The 14,644-nt window shown below is 39.0% G+C and overlaps 1 long non-coding RNA gene across 3 annotated transcripts; it reads left to right on the top strand.

The window, feature by feature from the left end:
• Window positions 1–1,092: 1,092 nt before the first annotated feature.
• LOC143693578 (uncharacterized) lies at window positions 1,093–9,964 on the top strand. Of its 3 annotated transcripts, XR_013181408.1 has the most exons (3): window positions 1,093–1,642; window positions 2,323–2,403; window positions 8,988–9,964. It is a non-coding gene; the product is annotated as an uncharacterized LOC143693578 (long non-coding RNA). The 3 variants fall into 3 exon arrangements; XR_013181407.1 differs by having other exon boundaries at window positions 1,093–2,403; XR_013181406.1 differs by lacking the exons at window positions 1,093–1,642; window positions 2,323–2,403 and adding an exon at window positions 2,418–8,438.
• Window positions 9,965–14,644: the final 4,680 nt, after the last annotated feature.

Below are 14,644 nucleotides of genomic sequence, written 5' to 3'. Positions count from 1 at the left end.
GGCTATTGGGATGCTCAGGAAAGACCTGTCTTGAAAATCTTGTTGCTGTATTCAAAGGTCAGTTGCTTCAAGTAAGCTTAAAGCAGTTATAGATTAAAATCCTGGATTCAAGTTTCAAAGGTGCTTTTAAGCATTTCTAAAGAAACTCTGGATTTGGACTAAAGTAAGCTCCTGATGCAGGTAGCTTGAAGTTGCAAAGTCCAACTCCTGGCCAGAAGCCCGGATAATAGCCCTTATGAAGTTATTCATTCCTAATTCTCTGTACATCCTCAATCTTCTCCTTAATGCAAAGAACTCTGTGCTGTTCTCATTTTAAGTATCATTCAGGGTGCTTTGTCAAATAAAACAGTAAAATATGTCCTGTAACCAGTTATAGCTGCCATTATTGCAGCTAAATACATCTGGTCGCTGCAATAAGAAAATGTAAAATCACATTTCACTTTCCTCTAGCCAGCAAGCTGTTTCCTGATGATGCTTTCAAAATGGAAATTTACTTCTGCTTCATTGTGCAAATATCCATATGCTGTGCTTTCTCAGTACTTATGTCAGACAGCTGATGCAACTCTTCACAGCTTTTTGGCTGTGCTACTTAATGCAACTAGATGTGAATTCTAGTGAGTTGTTTGTATCTTCTCTGAAGCTGTTTATCCTGCCATGAAGTAGTAAGTCAGCAGGGAAGCATGGGAAGTTGATTTATTGAAAATGTTTAACAGCAATATTTTATTACTTCCATTCAGCTGAAGTAAAAAAAAAAAGTAATACAGTTCCTAATGCTGCTCAAACAGACCCTGAGAGTACATTAGTCTGTTTCCCAAAGTTACCACACAATTTTTTGCAGTTCCTTCAGAAAGGATTTGCATTATCATTAATTAAATAGACTTGCTGCTCTGAAATATGTTGGATAGGTATCTTTTTGTAGCTATGAATTATGGCTACTAAGTGGATGTTTACATGGCTTAAATTAAAATGTGCTTAACTTGAAGAAAAGATGGGATTTTTTCCCCCAAAAAATATCCACTGGGGATACAAAGAAAGAGCAGCACAAAAATCTCCAGTTAATATGATGCAGATAAAAAGCCCTCCATTTTATTTTCTGTGCTCTTTTGCAGTTTTAAAGATTTGTCATCTCAATTGTAGCCAGTCTGCAAGATAATTACCTTAATGGCAGTTCTACACAAAACAAGCTAGAAGGGATTTTGCACAGTATGAATGTGCCTTGCTTTTGGATTATTTGAACAGAAAATGAGAACAATTGCAAGAGTCCCTTGGATTTATTAATTATGTGATCAAAAGATTTTAAAAATGGGGAAATAATTGCCTCTTGCTTCCCCTGTCTATATTAATAAAAGAATACAGATGCTGTGGAAACAGCATGGTTTTTTTCTTCACTGCATGTACCAAGCTGTGAAGATTTTGCCAAATATCTTTTCCTCTTGATATGCATGAGGACTGAGGGCAGGACAGGACTCCCCAAAAACAGATCCAAGGCATACAGGCAAGAGTTCTGTGCATTGCTTTGACCATAGCAGTGTTCCCTGTGGAAACTTAGTGGAAAACATGGAAAAATGAAAAGTGGCAATAACTGTTAACAAGAGAGATCCACTGAGTGCAGAGAGAAGGACGATATGGAGCAACTGCAGTTGTATGTATACTTATGATTTTATTATGTTTTTTATTATTCAGAATTGTTGTATCTTTATAGTACAAAAATGCGTCTGAGCCCACTGCCTTGCTTTTGAAGCTTTGCACTCTCTGCCAGCATCTTTCCTTGTGAGAATAAACACCAGTATTTTGTTGAACTGGAGGGAAGGAGGAAAATAAGAAAGGATGATGCATGGAAGAAAATAATCTGGGACTTTCATGGATTTCATTTTAAAAAATAGTATCAGATTCAGCAGCTATTTTTTGACTTAAAATGTAATGAAATTAATTTTTCCCAATTTTCAAGCCAAAATCTGATCCCTCCTGAATAAGAATATATTTTGCTTGAGTGATTTGCAACAGTAATAGAACATATAAAATGCCCAGCCTTTCACATCTAGTTTGTTTAGGAAAATAAGTAGAATGACTAGATAGCAGATGGTTAGTTGAGATGGAATATCTCCAATGGTAAGAACTTTTTAATTGTAATAAAAATTAACTGCAAAAATATAGAAAGTGTACATGGAGACCAAGTCTATGACGCTACAGACTGGTTCTGTTATAGAAAGCAAGAGAAAATATCTTCAGTCTTCTGATCATTCTCATAATTTTTTGAGTGGTTTGAATTCTCTGTCTGTCAATATGGGGTGTTGCTAACCTTGTTTTGAATGCCTTTTTCAGAGGAGACCAAAAAGGAAAGGAGCTGCAAAAGCATCAGACAGATAAACCTTCCCTGCTGTGAAGAACATCCTTCATCCGTAGGTCAGTCTCTCAGCTGCTGCAGAGCAGTGCATGCACCCATGAGGCTCAGTGAGTGGTCTGACAATGGCTGATTTCCAGTTGCTGGTAGTTTTTTGTCACAGGACTTATTTAGAGCTACCTGACTGGCAGATCATCTAATCTACATGTGATCACTTTCTTCAAGAATTCCTTCATATTGCAGATATTCACCATTTTAACAACATAATATGGAATTGTACAACCTGGCTTCCAGGTTGTTATCTATTGTTATCTATTAACAACAACCTAGTACTACACCATAGAATGGTTAAAGCAATGGATTAGACAAATTTTGGGTAAGTTAAATTTGCCATCAGTTCATCTACTATTTTTATAAAGTTACAGAAACAGGGCAAAAAACTTGGACTATTTTGAGCTAACTGACCTGAAGACAGGATAGCCAAAAGTTGAGAGAGGTGAGAGAAATCAAAGTTAACTGGAATGGTTTAATACTGAAAATTTTTTACTTCTTTCCTGATATATGGGGGAGATCCTTGAGAGATTAGATTCTGAAGCTGCTTTCAGGCTAGGACAGTGACTCCAAATGGACAAGGTAAAATTAAAGCCCAAGAATCAGAAGCCGTGATGCTTTGCTACAGAGGGAATGCCTGCCAGCTCAGGTGTCACACGAAGCACCAAGAGGTCTGGCTCCTCTGCTGAGCCCATGCCCTTGCAAGGAAGGGACTGGGTTATGTTGGCACTTTTTGCCATCAGCCACAAGTGTATCAGGTGGGAGGAGGATTATATGCCATACATGGGCATCATCCCTGATTGTGTATAAAGACAGGACAGACCTATTATTCTGTCATAAGGAGCAACACAGATAATGTCACGACTGATAAATGTGTCCAACACCTGGTGATAGAGCACACTCTCTCAGCACCTCCTTACTCAGAGAGCACAACAGTTGCAACTCTTCTTAGATGCTTTAGAATGAATATCACTGCTAAGCAGTTTGCTGCTTGTGGTCTAGCTTTTGTGGGACATGTAATACTGGAGTCAAGAATTAGCCAAAGAGAGGAGGTAAGTGATAAATCATTCAAGACAATCACAGAGCAAAGGTTGTGAAGCTCCAGACAGTGTTGAAGATAGCATCAGTAGAAATTGGCATTAGAAGCATTGATTTCTCCAGCACATCCATAAGCCCTGCTGGTGGTATACTTACTTGCTTTCAAATCAGATCTTGCTCACATCTAGCCAGCTTGCTTTGGTGAAGTGAAGGTAGGTCATCAGCAGTGGGTTGTGTGCTTCCCTGTTGTAATGCTTCACACAGGTTTCTCTGGAAATTTTCAGCATCCCTGTGTTGGGTAATTCTCTTACAGTCAACCCTAAATTACCATTTTAAAGTGTCTTTTATGTGCTCAGGTAGAACATACAGAGTTATACAAGATTACAAACTCTTTTTTCAAACACACCTCTGAGATACGAATTTGATCACTCCCAAAGTTTGGCCCATGTTAAGCTCTGAGGCTTTGGTGTGACACTAATTGTAAGAGAGGATAAGGCTAATTACAGCAGAGTAAACTGACCTAGTAAGAGAAACCTGATCCCTTAATCCTGTAAACATACAGATCAGTTAATTGCTAACATGGTTGTATTTGTGGAGGGAGTGTTAGACGGCTATGAAATCTCAAAGACTGTTCCAGTTTCACAGATAACAACTCACAGAAGGGAAGCAGCTTGCCCAGGGTCCTAAACCAAGCTGGTGGCAGTAGCCCTGCATGCCATCTCAGGGAGAGCCCCATGAGGCACATGCTGTGGCTCTTGGGGTTGTGTAGAATAGGTGTTGTGTGAAGAAGGGAATAAGAGACCCCAGCCCTAGCTGGACAAAATTGTGTGGGGGTGGAGTAGTTTTTCCCAGGAAGAAACTTTCTGGCCAAAGCGATGTTGGACTTCCTACTGTTAAAATCACTGAGGGGGTCTGTAGCTGTCCATACCAAGCAGCCTGTGGTCAATAGCTGTAGAAAAACCCCAGAACAAAATATGAGATCACAGGATGTGGTTCTGGAGAAATGCAGAGCTTTTAGCCATGGAACTGGAGAAGGCAGTGCTTGGTATAATGGGCTTTTGGACTTGGGGCAGCTTTAGCTTGCAGAAATGTTGCACAGCAAAGGTGGAGTCAGTGGTATGACCTTCTAACAAGAAAGAAAGCAAAGGAAATGTGTATTGATTATCAGAGAGAAGATGAAAGACTGCCTTTAAAAACATTTTCAGTATTAGACTCTTGCTTATAGCAGAAGACAAGAACTTGTATCAGAAGTCCATCAGAAATTGCTGTCTGCAGTATTGAGCTGAAGAAGGCTGTTGGCCAGATAAGCATGTCCTTCCCCCTAAACTTATACATTGTGTTTAACTATTCCTTCCTTTGTGTAAATGTTTACTTTTAGCTTTGCAATGTTTAGTTATAATGCATTCTTTGGGCATAGGTGTTGTGGACTTCTTTGTGTTAATATTACTACAACAGCAAGAGACTGTAATTGCTGTTTTGTTTTCATATGATTAACAGAGAGCAACAAAAAAATTAAACAAAAAATATTCAGTTTTTTATCATATTTGAAAACTTCTTTTTGCATGCAAATACATATGTGAGGGGTGTTTTGTTTTGGTTTGTTTTTTTTTGCAGGATAACTCCTAAGTCTAAGATATCATTTAGTGCATGTCAGTATTTATTAAGGCTGGGCACTCCTACTGACAAAGCATTAGCCACCTCATTACACATGCATTAGGAGAGCAGGTTTTGGTAAGAGACAGCATCACATGCCTTCCTTGATAAATGGCATGTGCCTTGGGAAAAGTCCTGTCAGATATGGGAAATGTATGGCAGATGTCTGGGAGCTGCTCTGTGAGCAGCCTGGTGCTGATTAAAACTCCACTAAATTGTATTAGCAAGTAGGTTTGCTATTGCCAACAAGAAATGAAATCTTTCAGAATCAGACACCTATGACAATATCCAGGGCAGAATTGTTTATATTTGACAGGGCAGAGAAGCCATTCCATTTCAATAAGGAAGAAATCTACACAAGCATCATGGCAGCCAGGGTCTGACCTTACAGAAACATTCTGACAGCCAGTAATGTAAACAGGCTTCCTCTGAACATTTTGGGAAGACTGGCACCAAGCAAGGGCAAGCTGTGCAATTTGCACACCCTATCTGCAGTTAATCTTATGCACCACAGTGAAGGCATTTGCTTGTTAACAACACAACTGAGGTTAGAATTTGGCTGTGGGACTCAAGTGGAGACCTCTGCAAGCAGCCACAGGGAAAGGATGGCGTGACAAAGAGAGTGTGCTGAGTTTCACAAAAGCCTCCCAACAGCCCTGAGTGAGAGAGGCAGCGGGGACTGTCTGCCTTGTCTGATAAGGCACAATGCCTTATGTAAACTTAGATCAAAATAATGCTCTTGTCAGTCTATAGTAGTTATAGCTTTACAAAACTCCATAGTAAATTAAATCTCTGTGACATTTTTTTCAATCCCTGAGGCTAGAAGATTTGGCTAAAAGCAGAGTCATCTACTGGTTAGCAGAATTATTCTGAGGTTACTTTTGGAAACATGTCATTTGAATTGTGCTCCTGAAGCTGAATCCCTCCATTTTTAATGGGGTTACACCACAGACTCTGCCCCACTTCCCATGTTACTGACATTGAAGAAATCTTTTGCTGCCTGCCTGCATCTTGAAATATTTGATCTTCGTGATTAAGGAATCTTGGTCCCATCTGCATAAAAAACCCTACCAAATTTCTGGGGGAGAATTCTCTTCATGGGACAATGCAAACAGATACTGTTCATGATCTATTTCAAGGTTCAGTGTTTCTTGTTATTCCAGCGGTGCCCAGCTGTGAGCTCAGTTGTTGACTAGATGCACCCATGTACATTCCAGCTTCACAATTGGGGGCATAAAACTGAATTTGCAACACAATTCTGATAATTTGAAATTGTAATCTTAAAATAAGTCTAGTGCAGAAAACTGTTTTTCATGTATTCAGAAAAAAATATTCTTTTCCTCTACTCTGATCAAGGGGATTTTATTTATTTATTATTTTTCAGAGTAGGGATACTGTAGCCATGACAACCGTGGGTGCCTAGATGAAAAGTGTGGAGATGCAACAGACATGCCAGAAATGCGTTATCTGACATGATAAAAGACTCCTTCGAGACCTTTGAGTCACAAAACAAAAGTCCCTTAGAGGGTGTTTTAACTCATATTATTTTCTGTGTAAGAGAGGCAGGGTAAGCTCCACAGCAAGTGAATGGAAAATAATCCCCAAACCTTTACTCAATCCCTGTCTGCTTTCCACTTTCTAAGGCCTTTACTGGTACATTAGAGTTACAGCACTCAGTTTAAAAAATAAAAGTAAGATGTTTCTTTCCATCTTAAAATAACAAATAGTTTTAAAATCTCAGTTTCAATAAAATGTAACAAGACAAATATCTTTGCAAAAACCCTAATAGGAAGGAGGGAAGGAAGGTCTGTTCCCTATGCTCCTAACGATATCCATCCAGCTGGACTTTAGGACTGAGGACAAAGGGACCCCTTTAATTTCAGTGGGAATCTTTCTCTTGTCTTCAGTTCTTACTGGTTCAGGCCCTTAAGCTGTATTCCCTTAAAGCTGGAATCATCATGCAGGCATTCTGAAGTGTTCCAAGCTTCTGGGACCCTTAGCAGGTTTCCTGATTTGGCTCCGTGTAGCCTCATGTGCATCTTAGGTTAGGAGCCCTGCAGGTAAGTGCCACACCAACAGAGCAAGGAGGTAACTTTTGGGCTACTTCCAAACTTTTGGTGCCATTTCCACATTATGTGGGTCTCACCCAGCAGGAGAACACTTGGCTGACCTGATTGTAAATCCTGCTGCAAAGCCAAAGCACAGACACAATACACCTCATTTTCCTGGTCCATCCATCGCACAGAGAGGAGCATTTTTATCTCTCCCCTGTGAGCAGGCTCTCCAACAGAGCGTACAACACTGCGTCCATGGTGTAGGTTCAAACTAAGGCTGACACTGAGGCTGTGGTTTGGTTTGCATTCAAAGCCAAGGTGCAATTTTCGGGTGTGCTTATTTTCAGTGGAATAAACTCCATTGTGAATGATGGAAGCCTGAGCCTCTATATCCACAGCAGAGGAACCTGGTAGTTCCTTTTCCCTTTGCCTACCCATATGATCCACAGCAGAAAGATTTGCAGATTTCCCCCTCCCTATGACATGCAAGGCTTGAGCTGCAGCACAGAATAAATGCTGCCAAGCATCAAATGACCTCAGAGCCCTGTGCTCTGGGGAAGGCAATTGCTTTGTCACCAGGTTTGTGCTGCCTCTCCACACCAACCACGTGATGCTTTTCCAGCAATATCATTTTCTCTGTCTTTCCTTGTTTCAAAGTGCTCGAGGGTTCTAAGGGAACTTGTGATCAGTGAAGATGAAGTGAGCAGAGACTGAATGAGTAAGTTCCTGAGGTACTCTATAAGTCAGAAAAAGTGGAGTTTTGTACAAGATTTCAATAAACTAAATTTTCATGCTTTGTGTTTATAGACTAAAGAGGTAAAATCAGTCATTTTTCAGTGTTGCAAGACCTAGTATGTTCCTTGCAGTGATTGTAAGGGAGGATTTGTTCACTCCAATACTTAGTCCAAATACTTTCTGATTAAAGTGAGTCACAAATTTCAGAATTAAATAACTATTAGTTTTGAAGGCTTTAGCATGATAATAAACTTTTTAAAAATTGGATTTGCTCAAATACATCAAAATCTGTAAAGTACTAGGCAAACAGAAATCCATATATATACAGCTAACCTTAAAATCCATATAAATTTTATAATTTAGGAGATGATTCTCCACATGCAAGCCAACAGTGCCATCCACTGATTTTTTGTATGTTTTCACACAGATATTCTTCAAGATGTTCTAAACAGGTGATACTGAAAGCATTTTAAGGATTTTTGCTTAAAAGAAGAGGATCCTCTTGAGCAGATCAACAAATAATAAAGAAAAAAGCCTATTATGTGGCATGGTTGGATTTTTAATGGGTTAGTTTCTTGTATCTGCATGGAGTTCCTCAGCTTTTTCAGGAAGCTGTCCTGTGTTAGTTAGACACTTGCTTATACTCACCTTTCAAAAATTCCAATATCAAGAAAAAGTCTAAAACTCAGATGGAATGGACAATACTGGTTATGAAATATTAGCCCTTATTCATTTATCAAAGGACCTGAATTTGAACTAGTATCATGCATTACTCTTTCAATCTGTTACATACTCTAGAGGGCACCCAAAAACCTGTACAAAATTACTCCTCTGCAAAAATCTGTTAATTCACCATCTCTCTGAAGGGAAAATATTTTGATCCAGGATATACAACCAGTTTCCACACTACAAATGGAAAAGTCATGCATTAGTACTCCCAGAGTTAGGGACTTTTAAAAATAGCTATGTATATTTATATTTAAGGGAAGCAAAATTAATTTTTTTACACTTCAGGTTTAAGCCTTTGATGTCTGTGTTTCCAAATTGTGTTCTGTAGCTGTTACATGCTGGAATCCTACTAATTTTCGTTTGGTTTGCCTTTTGCTTGCTTACAGGAAGATGCTGATTGCCACATAAGTATTTGAGATGCAGTTCCACAGAAAACCAGAAAAGCTTTCATACAACTATGACAAGACACACCCTCATTTCAAGAGCTGAAAAGCAACCATTCAAGCTCCTCTTGTGATTGCATTATACCTGCACATTTAAGTTGAGGCTGACCATACTGCTGCTGATGCTTGGGCTGAGGGGTGTCCTTTAATTAAGGCAGGATCAGCCCCAAGGAGTAGCTGTGTTACTGCCAGGTGTTCATGCCAACACTCACATTTTCCTGTGGCTGCAATGTCAGCTACCTCTTGCTCCTACCTCCACATGTAGCATGTAGAGGGAAATCATTATTCTGTGTTCATTCGTATTTGTTGTAACTGCTCCTCTCAAGCATCACTTCTTAATTGTCTTTTGGAAGTTTGGTAACTTTGTATGTTCAGACAAACATGTTTTGTATGCCATAGTAACAAACATGAGCATTCTAAAATTTAAAAAATGACATAAAAGTAACATTTTAAAATATTCTATAAACAAATGATGTTAGAATAATGTTGAGGGAGGGTAGGAGGGAGCAACATAACCACCCTTCCTCCCAAGAGCTGAAGAAAATCAGTTCTTTAATAACCCTTTAGAGAAGTAGTAGTTTTCAGTTAAGTGCTGCAAACCTCAGCAGCAATGACTAGGTGGCACTGCATGATCATTTGAGAGAAAAAACATATTGTAAGAAAGGATAGAAAACATGAAAATATATCAAGATAGTTAATATCTGATTTTTTTTAATTTAGCATGTTAAAAATTGATTATATATGTTCTATTAAATTCACTTGAAGTCTCTAACATTAAATCTATAGCTATATGAGTATCTGTCTCTATATATCTATACACACCTATACTATATACACTCTCCAAATAACAGAGTATGCAGTGTTAAATGTATTTATTCCTAAATTCTACCTTTTGGACAAATAAAAAACCAAGAAGGTTATTTACTGGTAAAACAGTCCTTGATTGCAGTTCTTGATGCAAAAGCGAATATTACATGCCACAAGGGAAAAGAAAACTTGTAACAGAACTACTTAATATTGTTCCTCTGGTGTTTTCTTCAAAGGCAGAACAACCAAGAGTTAATCATGAGGGGTCAGTGCCATCTTTTCACTCCAAACAAAATACATGAATCTTACTGCTGCATCCTACACCCTATTGCCAGCTCTCCAGGTGCCAATGAAAGAGAGCATCTGAGCCATGGGCCTGAGCAGGGTGATCTGCACACCTCTTCCAAGAATGTCTCTTTCTAGAGGCCGCGTAAACCAATGCACAGGCAGACCCATCGAAGAAAGGACTGGAAGGAGAGGGTCACCTTTAGCCATGCTGGGGCAGGCCAGAGTGCCCTGTGCTGCACTTCCTTCCCTCCCAGGCCAGACTGGCTGTGCCCCAGGCTCAGCAGGTGGGCAGGAGCTGCCTCCTACCTCTCCCAGCCCCTGCCCTTCTCTGGCTGGTGGCCAGTGAGTTTCCCTGGCCATATTGACTGGGAGCCTGACCTTTACCATGTTTCCTACCTGCTCAGCCAATTCCTGCTCTGCAAAAGCACTGTACCACTGCTAACTCACGTCTGTTCACAAGGGCATTCCCACTTTGGTTAGAAAGCTGTTCTTTGGGAGGGGATGTGAAATTCTGAACACCATGCACATGGATACATCTATCCCAAAAATGAAGAACTGTTGAGATATTTTCTCAGGCTTTGGGTTTTCTGCTTGTTTGGTTTAGGCAGCTTTTTTTTAATATTATAGGATAATAAATTATGATTTTCAGCAGCCTTCACCTCACAACAAGCTCTAAAGCTTTGCATATTTATGTGGGCCACTGACATCAAGAAAGACTTTTTTTTCCTGCTAGTAAAAATGCTTTAATTTTAAAAGTGTTTAACTTAGTATATTGCTTCCTTCAAGATTAACTAACCCAAGAACTAATAGCCTCTAGACTATATATAATCTTTCTTTCTGCCCTGCCAGTAAACGACTGTCAGTTTTTCAGCCTGCTTTCCCTGTTAAACCCGAACGACAAAGAAAGACACTGTAACTTCATAACAGCTCCACCATCATATCTGGGGTTTCTCACATTTATTTCCAGGTATGAATTCTTTCATATCATTTTAACAGAAAAAGATAACTCTTTTAGTAAGAGCCAAAGTGGAAGAACAAAGATCTAGGGCCTAGGAAAAGAGAGCATCTTTAAGGTATAAAAAAAAATCAGAAAAGGAGCCTAGGAAAGGGAAAACTGGGGAACAGACAGAGAAATACAGGGATTTCTAAAAGCTGCAGAACTGAACCTTCCATCAGTTTCGTGTTATGCTACAGTGTTTTCCTAATGCTGCACTGTCTGGAGTTGGATAGTTACATGAAATTTCCTATTTGTGTGGTTTAGGGGAGAGAAAAGTGATTCAAAATCTATAAGCTATATTTGAATAATAGCAATTCTTCAAATAGATTGCTAGCTTAGCTGTATTTATTTATTTAGATGCAGAAAAAAAGAACATAATGTTGAACATTAATAAGACCAATATAACCTTTCCTAAGTGCTGTCTGCTGACATCACTGGCAATACTAACAGGGAGATTGATTCCCAATTTCAGCATTAGATTTTTAATTTGGTGGCTAAGCCTAGCTCCACTTAATTACTTTGCTGTATCAATAAATGTAAAAGACAACACATGCTTGTGGACTGTTTATTTTTCCATTATGCTATTCTGCTAATCAAACTATGCAGAAAAGCCTAACAAATGCATATGAAAGCAAATGAAACAGGCATGCTTAGTACCATCCAAAATGCACAAACATGCACAAAGTTTTTCCCAGCTTAACTATAATGACTTCCTGATGAAAGTGTAGCTGGTAGAAGCATAATCAGAGATATGAACCTACATCATTTTTCTGTTCAACCATCCACATGCCTGCCTTTATACCAATATATAGACCTTATTTGATTAAAAGTAAAGTATAAGAGCTGATATATATATTCTCATACTGGGGCCATCATCTTTACTCTCATGGCTGAGTTAGTGCGTAATGTTTTTGGTTAAGTGATAGAAAAGTCAGCTTTATGCAGGCGTAAATTTCTGCTACGTGTGTGCTCATTTATAACATGTTTTGGAACAAATATATGGAATTATTAAATCAGTAGTACAGTGAAACCTTTGCAGAAATTAATTTGGGAATAATTTGATAATCTGTAGGACTGTTTTAATTAGGATTAGAAATTAAGTATTTGTCAGGACCCAAATAAAAATATTTTCATGGAGATTAATCTTGATTTATATTCCAATTACTGTGCTGTACCACAGCTATCTCCTCTCTTTATTATTCTACCTGCATCCAGCTCCCTGTGTGAGCAACACCTTCCATTTCATAGCTGTGAATTTACTGAGCCTCATCAAGCAGAACTCTCGTGCTTCAGAACTCGCACTGTTATTTGCACAAAACAAACTTTTCTCTATTTTTTTAGACTAGCTAAAGGTAAATTTGCAGGGTTGATTTAAAATATTTTTTATATGTGGGGAAAGCTGGTGTTGCTCATTGATGTTAATGCCAAAAGACTGGGAATCATACAGCTACCATTCCAGTTGCCTTGCCAGCCTACAGTGAATGGCTCTGCACTGTAAAGCCATGCTGCATCTGTTCTGCCTAAAACAGATCCAGGAGAATTCAGTGCCAGCCCTCACATTTTTGCATTTCACCATGCAGGCAGAGCAGAGAGGATCTGCTACCAGTGAGGAAGCAGAAAACCCTCCTGCTCTGCCAGCAGGACTGCCAATCTTATGGAAGGCATTCAACATCTCCCTCCTGCCTGAAAGAGTCTGGTTGTTTGTGCAGCCCACAGCACTTCATTTAGCAATGCTGGGTCTCCTTGTGTGCCTGGCTAAGCCCTGATCCCCCACCAGTCACAGTGGGCACACAGCTGATCCTGGGCTGGGGAGACCCTCCTGCAGCCATAGTCCAAAGCATCCTGCTGGGACCCTCCTTGCAAGGTAGCCAGGCTGATGGGTAAGCTCTTAAGGAATGCCTACCATTCCAGGCCTTTCCTGACATGTGCTGTGATCCAAGAAGCAAAGGGAATAAAAAAAATTTGTGCCATATTTTTTCTACCCAAAATCTTTTTATGTCCTATTCTGTTTTCTTTCTTTCCTGCTTAATTTTTTATGTTGTTTAATTTCTGTTATTTTCTCCTTTTTCCAACTCTATTCTCTGCCACAATATTCATCCATCTTCATCCAAATGTATGCCTCGTTTAAGTAGCTCACTTAAGAGCAATAATAATAAAAAATAAGATATAATAATAAATAGTACTAATAATAAACAGAGATTACTATGATGTTTGTGTACCATACACATTGTAATGCTAATGGCCTATTAGCAGGAAAGTCTTTCAACTTATGCTCTTCAGGGAGCTCTGCTTTTCCCCTTTGCCCATATTTTTCAGCTTTTATCGTTTTCTGGTTCCTCCCTGTAGGATCTTAATAGAGCCCACAGAGAAAGCTGCTGGAATATCCTTTGCTGAAACAGTAATGCAGCCCTGACCCGGGCACTGTGACACCTGTGGCAGAGTCAGGAGAGGTGGTAAAGAGTCACAGGTGCAATTTCACAGCCCTGAAGAAATGGTCATTTCTGATGATTTATCAAAAGAGGGAGAAGTAAGCCTGACTTTCAGTGCTTAAACAAGGCACATAGGCAAAGCACCTTAAAACTGAAAGTTTATCAGCTGGGCCCTTCATCCTGAAATCCATAGGAAAATGTAAGTGCCCCATTCCACACTTGCTATTGCATTTTTTTAAAGGAAAAACTAAATTATGCCACTTTTTTTTTTTCTCTGATGTTCACCAGTCAGTCCTTAATTGCTATCTGCCTGACAATGTACATGCATCTCCCTGGAAATGAAATGAAAAATCTTCCTTTCTCCTCCTGTAAAGAAGCATTATCTAAATGCTTCTTGGCAGTTGATGATAAGTACACAGCCTGTAATACTTTTTTCCAATTAATTTCAGGCAGAAAGCCAGATGTTACTCCCATTCAGTTTGACAAACCTATAGGAGAGCTTAGATTCTGGCTATCTGTTCTTTGACCACTAGAGAGGTGGAAGGAGCCAACATTAAGTCTTGCCATAAGCATTTGATTGAATGTGAGGTAGGAGAAAAACTAGAGCCTCTACTGATCCTTCTTAAGGTAAGATTTGCTGTCATTTCAGTGAATTCCTTGGATTTTTACTGGGTCTTAAGATACTGTCTCAAGAAATGTACCTTTATATATTTATTAAAATCAGATTTTTTTAATGTTTGCTGGAGGAACTTTTACATCTTTTATAATTTTTAGGCAATATCATGTCTGTAAAAGTTATATTTACCCCATAAAGATGTCTTGTAAGAAGCCTTTTGCAAACAGAAATAATTATGACTTTTTAAGAATGTGTATACAGCCCATGCTTTACATCTTAAGGGTAGGAACCTTTTAACTGGTAGCAAAACATAACTTGCTTTATTTCAAGCCAAAACACAGGAAGGTCATCAAGTTCAGGAATCTTATGGAAAACTTCATTGATGCAAATATCTTAAAATATTCAGAGCTTGCTCTGGAGGGAGGAAGTGTTTATAAGTGAATCTGGTTGGGATTTTTTTAAA

This window comes from Agelaius phoeniceus, chromosome 3 (genome assembly GCF_051311805.1).
Source record: "Agelaius phoeniceus isolate bAgePho1 chromosome 3, bAgePho1.hap1, whole genome shotgun sequence".
Lineage (NCBI taxonomy): Eukaryota > Metazoa > Chordata > Aves > Passeriformes > Icteridae > Agelaius > Agelaius phoeniceus.
Note: the sequence above shows the minus strand (reverse complement) of the source record. Positions and strands in the feature narration are given on the sequence as shown.